Source organism: Erpetoichthys calabaricus, chromosome 15 (genome assembly GCF_900747795.2).
Source record: "Erpetoichthys calabaricus chromosome 15, fErpCal1.3, whole genome shotgun sequence".
Lineage (NCBI taxonomy): Eukaryota > Metazoa > Chordata > Cladistia > Polypteriformes > Polypteridae > Erpetoichthys > Erpetoichthys calabaricus.
Genome location: NC_041408.2, coordinates 14,373,910 through 14,382,198, shown reverse-complemented (window position 1 = coordinate 14,382,198; position 8,289 = coordinate 14,373,910).

The window sequence follows — 8,289 nt, the reverse complement described above, 5'->3', positions numbered from 1 at the left end:
GAAAGCATTCTTTGTTTACAGCATTTTTTCACACCTGCCTAAAACGTTTGCACAGTACTGTAGTTAGATAGATAGATAGATAGATAGATAGATAGATAGATAGATAGATAGATAGATAGATAGATAGATAGATAGATAGATAGATAGATAGATAGATACTTTATTAATCCCAGGGGAAAATTCACATATTCCAGCAGCAAAAATATTAAATTAAAGAGTAATAAAAAATGCAGATAAAAAAACAGACAATAACTTGAATAATGTTCAACGTTTACCCCCTCTGGTGGAACTGAAGAGTCGCATAGTTTGGGGGAGGAATGATCTTCTCAGTCTGTCAGTGGAGCAGGACAGTGACAGCAGTCTGTCACTGAAACTGCTCCTCTGTCTGGAGATGACACTGTTTAATGGATGTAGTGGATTCTCCATAATTGATAGGAGCCTGCTGAGTGCCCGTTGTTCTGCTACGGATGTCAGACCGTCCAGCTCTATGCCAACAATAGAGCCTGCCTTCCTCACCAGTTTGTCCAGGCGTGAGGCATCCTTCTTCTTAATGCTGCCTCCCCAGCACACCACTGCGTAGAAGAGGGCACTCGCCACAACCATCTGATAGAACATCTGCAGCATCTTACTGCAGATGTTGAAGGATGCCAGTCTTCTAAGGAAGTACAGGCGGCTCTGTCCTTTCTTGCACAGAGAATCAGTATTGGCAGTCCAGTCTAATTTATCATCCAGCTGCACTCCCAGGTATTTGTAGGTCTGCACCCTCTGCACACAGTCACCTCTGATGATCACGGGGTCCATGAGGGGCCTGGGTCTCCTAAAATCCACCACCAGTTCCTTGGTTTTGCTGGTGTTCAGTTGTAGGTGGTTTAAGTCGCACCATTTAACAAAGTCATTGATGAGGTTTCTATACTCCTCCTCCTGCCCACTCCTGATGCAGCCTACGATAGCAGTGTCGTCAGCAAACTTTTGCATGTGGCAGGACTCCGAGTTATATTGGAAGTCCGATGTATATAGGCTGAATAGGACCGGAGAAAGTACAGTCCCCTGCGGCGCTCCTGTGTTGCTGACCACAATGTCAGATCTGCAATTCCCGAGACGCACATACTGAGGTCTGTTTGTAAGATAGTCCACGATCCATGCCACCAGGTATGAATCTACTCCCATCTCTGTCAGCTTGTCCCTAAGGAGCAGAGGTTGGATGGTGTTGAAGGCGCTAGAGAAGTCTAGAAACATAATTCTTACAGCACCACTGCCTCTGTCCAAGTGGGAGAGGGATCGATGTAGCATATAGATGATGGCATCTTCCGCTCCCACCTTCTCCTGGTATGCGAACTGCAGAGGGTCGAGGGCGTGTTGGACCTGTGGCCTCAGGTGGTGAAGCAGCAGCCGCTCCATGGTCTTCATCACATGTGATGTTAGAGCGACAGGCCGGAAGTCATTCAGCTCACCAGGATGTGATACCTTTGGGACTGGGGTGATGCAAGATGTTTTCCAAAGCCTCGGGACTTTCCCCTGTTCCAGGCTCAGGTTGAAGATGCGCTGTAGAGGACCCCCCAGCTCTGATGCACAGACCTTCAGCAGTCGTGGCGATACTCCATCTGGACCTGCTGCTTTGCTGGCACGAAGTTTCCTCAGCTCTCTGCTCACTTGCACTGCTGTAATTGTGGGTGGGGATGTCTCTCCTATGTTGGTATCAGCAGAAGGATGTGTAGAGAGTGCAGTAATCCGAGGTGAGAGTGGGTTAGGGTGGTCAAACCTGTTAAAGAAGATGTTCATTTGGTTTGCTCTCTTCACGTCTCTCTCGATGGTGGCACCCTGCTTCGAGCTGCAGCCAGTGATGATCTTCATCCCATCCCACACTTCCTTCATGCTGTTGTTCTGCAACTTCTGCTCCAGCTTTCTCCTGTACTGCTCCTTCGCCGCCCTGAGCTGGACTCGGAGTTTCTTCTGCACGCGCTTGAGCTCATGCTGATCACCGTCTTTAAAGGCCTTTTTCTTCTGGTTCAAAAGGCCCTTGATGTCACTTGTAATCCATGGCTTGTTGTTAGCATAGCAGCGTACTGTTCTTACTGGAACTAAAGTGTCCATACAGAAGTTGATGTAGTCAGTAGTGCAGTCAACAACCTCCTCAAAGTTGGTAGATGCTTCCATTTCCTAGCCCCCAGAGACACCTAAAGGACCACTGCATTCCATTATAACCCACCCAAAACAAGTTCAGTTTCTCCTTCCTCATTGGCTGCCATGCCTTTCGCCGAGTTGTCTGGAATTCTCGAACATTTCTACGTTGCGACAAGACGATTCCTTAGCCTTCGGGGACACTTTAAAGACCACTGCATTCCATTGTAATCCACTCCAAACTAGTTCAGTTTCTCTTTCCCCATTGACCCACCCGGCTCCCTACTCCAGAGGTCCCGCCTCCCCCTCCACCTTGACCCGCAGCCTCTCTCTCGGACTCACACGAATAAATTGGTGCTGCAACCAAACTATGATACTTAGCATGATGAGAGAAGTTGCAAAATCAACCAGAATGTTCAAGCAAATTATAGAAGCAAACCTGATCTACATCCATTAAGTAGTTCTCTCATGAAAAGCAGACAGACAGACAGATGTTGCATTTTATATACAAAGATTATTACATGTCATTTGAGGTGGATGTTGTGTGTGCTGTCATTATGATAACATATTTCAAGATGGCTGTGTGTACCACCCAGTGTCTCAGCCATGTGTACCTTTCCATGTTTCACATCTCTCTTAAAACAAGAATTCTTGGGTTCTGACTCTCTCAGATCTGTTCTTTTGCTTTTTGATTTTGCATTTTTTGTACCGTGTTTGGTTTTGTTGATCTATTTTTGACTACCTGCTCATCCCCTGACCTTGATTCCAGCCATCTCTTAAAAGCTATTTGTGTTGTAAACCTGTTATTTTCATTCTTTTGGCATTATCTTTATTAATTATTTGGAATATTTATTATCAGTGTTTTACTTAATGATGTCACTGTCATGATTTAGGGTATTCTTTACCCTGTAGAATTCAATTTAGTTCTTAATTTATTATTGTACACTAACGTTCATTTTTTTAGTTTTCATTTTCACGTTATCGTAAAACCATTTTATATTGTGGTTATTTCCTAAGGGTGCCACCATTTGGTTGCTCCAGGTTTGAAAACACTGAAAATAGTCATACAGTTCCAGTGGATTGTTCTTCCTCATCCACCCTTTAGACCTGATCCTGGTCCCTCAGATTTATCCTTTATCCATACTTTGATCGATTCTAACTCTGAACGTTGGAACATTGAATTTGACAGAAATTTCATCTTCTTTGAGCTTATACTAGCTGTATAAGCCCAGGCTCCTAGAAACCATGGATTATGAAACTTCAATCAATCAATCTCATTGGTTGTATATTAGCAGCTCCTCATCAGTTTCATTTTGCCGCCGTGCTTGTCTCCGTTGTCTATCAGCGGCTAAGCTAGTTTTTTTCTCCTTAGAGGTTTCGTTTTGTCGATGTGCTCACCTCACTTGTGTATCAGCAGCAGCGGTTTCTCTTTGGCGACAGAGTCGCTTTCTTTGCACTTTACGCTGTAGCCTCGCACTTCCAGGCCAGACAAACAGGCACACACACATCCACACGTAGACGTTAATATATAAGACTAGGGGGATCTGCCCCCTGCTCACTTCGCTTGTCAACCCCTGGCTGGGTGCTGCGCGCTAGCCACTTCACGGATCTGCTGCTCGCGTATGGGGAAGCGGATGTACAATTTAAACAGATTGTTTTTTTCATGGGAATTGTTACATATGCATAAAAGAACTAACCATTTTACATTACTAACCATAGTAAAAAATAGTAAAACATAATAAATTGAAAGAAAACTATGTTTCATGTTGCGTTAGAGGTATTCATTGTGTTATACATTTTCGTTCTGCTTCACTTTGAAATTAACAAGCAAATACTTTTTAAACTTACACTTTTACTTTAAAACCTCAGTAAAAACAATTTTTTTAATTAACTTTTCGTCAATATCACATTGAATTTTGATTCCTTGTTTGGACTTAACGTCGTGACAACGCAACGTATAACTGCCCGTGATTGAATTTCGTTTCTTTCTCTCTAATAAATAAACTTTTTCTAATGTTTGTCCCTGTGATTTGTTAATTGTCAGAGCAAAAGCTATTCTAACGGGAAACTGTAAACGTTTTAGTACAAATGGCATATCAAGATCTCCTTTGGTGTCTAATGTCATCCGCTGAAGATGGACTACATTACCTTTCTTGTTGCCTGTTAAAATTTTACATGTCATTGCTTCATAGGTGGTGCAGTGGTAGTGCTGCTGCTTTGCAGTAAGGAGACTGTGGAAGATTGTGGGTTTGCTTCCTGGTTCCTCCCTGTGTGGATAGCGCTTTGAGTACTGAGAAAAGCGCTATATAAATGTAATGAATTATTATTATTATTATTATTAACCAATTGAAAATTTTTGCATTAATTTATTTGACTTCATCATTTCTCTGTGCTAGGATTGCCCGTGTACTCATTTCTTCTGTTGATAACCCTTCGGGATGAGATTCTTCAATAAGATTTGGACATAAAAAGTCTTCTTTAATTTGGAACTTAAAGTGAGGAAAATGTAAAAATTTATAAGAGCTGAGAGCACAGGAACTGCGTCTGACAAAAGCATTCACACGAGTGAGAGGTGAGAGGACCGTGGGCTGTTAACCATAAATGGTCGAGAGGGGGGCGGGACTTGAAAATATCTCTTGGCGATAGTCTCATCTCACGGGACTTCAAAAAATCTCTTCGAAAAAGTCTTGTCTCAAGATTTTCTTTTATAATAGATATGTATTAATAATCAACCTGAAGAACCAGGCAGGAGGAAGCTTGTCTATTGTGTCTTTTATTTCTCATTCTGAAGAGGGATACACGCAATCACAGCAGCCTGTGATAGAAAGGTCACAAAGTAAAGACAGAATGCTATATTTATAAATAACTGAATTTACATAACAAAGCTGAATTATTGCTTACTCTGATTGGTTCACTAGCTTGCATTCACTCTGATTGGCTTAAGGGACATGGGATGTTTCCAGCCGAGGGCATTACCAGCTTACATATCCCAAAATGAAAGTCTCATTTCTACTACATTCTTGGTCCTTACAATACTTTGTGATACTTCTTCAGTTCCTGTGTGCGTGACATCTGGGAAGTCTTACTTGGTACATGATAGTCAGCTAAATTCTGGAACCCAGGACCCTCTTGTTCTTTGTTCTTCACTTGACATTTATCTGATTTCCTGATATGCTTGAACAAGTTTCTGACATTTATTTATACTTCTTCAAGATGGTACATTTTCAATGCAGACAGCATACCAAAACACTTTATGCACGATAACTATATTACCCTTAAATAAATATGTGACACCTAAGTCTCATTTTTCTTGCACAACATACATAACCTCCACTGGAGCTCTTGAACCAGAGGTTTTCACAGAGTCGTCTACGGTAGAGTGATATTTCCACAGGAGTTACCAAGACCAGAAGACGCTGTCTATTTTGTGCAGGACATAAACTAGAAATCAAATCTGTACTTAGAAATGCCAAAAGCTATCTTCCTTCCCCTTGAAGAAACATAATATCTGTTATTATGTTAAAAGGATCCATGAAACCAGTAAATGCAAACAAATTATGGATGCCATATTGGCACAAACTTAACATGAATCTGTAGCTTCCATCTAAGATGAAGCCATTCTCTCCTCCAAGCTCTGTGCAGATTGTGTGTTAGATGGGGCCTTACATTTACACAGACATCATACACCAGCTTAAACTTCTTCATCTAGGTGTTCAGGTATTTTTTCGGTTTTATAGCGATGAAAATTCAATCAAAAATTATTTTACATAGTAGCGAAAAACCTGGGGGTTGGTGGCAGAAGTGGCACTCCAGCCACCATAAGAAACCTCCCAATGTTCAGTGTGGTGCTGAGGTGTCAGCTGTCGCATGGCTGCACTTGAGCCCTAATCTGGGATCTTGAGGTGGTTTGTCACATGATGTATCAGCGCCTGTTCCTGGCCTCTTTATATCGACGGAAAGTTAAATTGGTGCTGAATCAGAGGACATAAAGCACTTGCTGACAGCGTAACCAATGCAAGGTCATTACAGGTTTTTAGGCTCATTATGATCACATGTACAGAATACAGCATGCAAGGCTTAACCTTCATTGCTTTTAAAATAAATAGACATATTTATGTTGTAGGCTTTTAATGTGCCAAAGTTTTGATTTTGAGAATGTGATAGTTGTAATAAAATGGCATTCATGCATAATTGAATTCTGTTTTACGTTCAACTTTTTGCCCAGCTACAGTCAAATTCAAAGTTGGAGTGAAAAATGACACCTTCTGCTACGCTAAGTGGACGAAACTCCTAAAGATGGCATAGTCTTACAGTAATGTTTGTTTTTATTTGATTGTGTTCATTATTTTAGCAATACTAGGGTGCTGTACCGTGTTAGCCATTATGAATGTAGAGAAAAGCCAAGCAAAATGACACCTTTTATTGGCTAACTAGAAAGATTACAATATGCAAGCTTTCGAGGCAACTCAGGCCCCTTCTTCAGGCAATGAAATATAAAAACTTAATTTTCATCATTATGTGTTTTGTCTATTTGCAGATAACTTTCACAAGTTTATAGTCTATAGCTGCAAGTATACCGAATCAGATGACATACAAACTTGATTGCAGGTTGAAATATCACCACTTTTCAATTGTGCAAATAAGAGGCTGGCTTAGGTCAGAAAGGGTTAAACCCATTGGGCTAAGACGTTACGTTTAGCCACTTCAACTCTGTCGTACTTTCCTTTTTTCGTTTTGAATTTAGAATTAAATATTTGTAATTTTTTTAACTTCACATTATGAATTCTTTATTTAATTGACAAATGTAATTTAAAAACTGAACGATTGTAAAGCCACTCCCTTACAGGGCTGTTTTAATATATGGGCACTGGCTGGGCCTCCCAGGATCACAGGGGCCCACAATGTTTCTAATACCTACGTATGTTTCTGCTTTTGTATCAAAACAGGGGCTGTAGCGCACTACTTTGCCTGGGGGTCCATGATGCTGTTAAGACAGCCGCCTTATCCACGTTACAGTACTCTTGGGCCAGACATGAGTATCTAAATAGTATCTGCTGGACCGCAGCGTCTGCTTCTTTAGTTCCAGCCTCCTTCTCTTAACTGATAGCTGGCAAAAGGGAATGCAAGTGTAGCAGTAGAGGTAGTTATCGACCTCTTTCACCCTCAGGTACAACGCCAAACACCAGGTAAAAGACCAATTATTTTTTATTAAATAATAATACTGTGCACTAAGCACCCTCCACTCCACACTACTCATACAAATATTACCAAACAATTCTCAAACACAATAATCACAATTCCTCCCCTCCCAGACACTTCGCCACCCTACCTCCCAGCTCAGCTCAGTGTCTGGGCTTTCCCGGAGTCCTTTTATACCCCCTGACCCGGAGGTGTTCCTGCCCAACAGTCCACAAGTCCTTATTACTTCCGGGTCAGGTTAAAAGTCCTTCTCTTCAACCTGGAAGCACGTTGTTTCTCCTGTTCACATGACCAGGACGTACTTCCAGGTTATAGGGTACATAAGAGTTTGGCAGCCTCCCTATAGCAACTCATGGTATTCAGCAGGGCTGTGCATACCAACTACAAAGTCCATGATGCCCTGCTGGAATTCGGGGAATGTCCATGCTGTCGGGAGAGCTCCACCTGGCAGCCTGGGGGTGAGGACCGGAATATTTAGCTGGCCATCCACCACACAAGCAACCATTTAAATGGTGTTAACCAGGCCATCAAATGCACATGCATTTGAGGAACTGTTGTGAGAATCAATGTCACAAACCTAGAGAAGACACCTCTAAAAACCGAAGAGCTAACATGTAAATTAGTCAAAACGAGGATTTCCGGAATACACATTACCACCAAAACCATAAACAGAGTGAAAAAAAGTGGAATACGGTGAGTCGTAAACCAGACTGGGAATACCAAGCATGCCAATACTAAAGATGGCAGTCTGCTGTGGTAGTTTAGACCTTGCACTTCAAACCCCGAGGTGGTGGGTTCAGATCCCACTACTGACGCTGTGTGACCCTAAGCAAGTCACTTGACCTGCCTGTGCTACAACGGGAAAAACAAAAGAAATGGAACCAATCGTTGATTAATGTTGATCACATTCTCCTGAAACCAGTTTGTTTATTTTGATTGCGGCCATTTTGAGGCACTGTTGTCGTGACATTG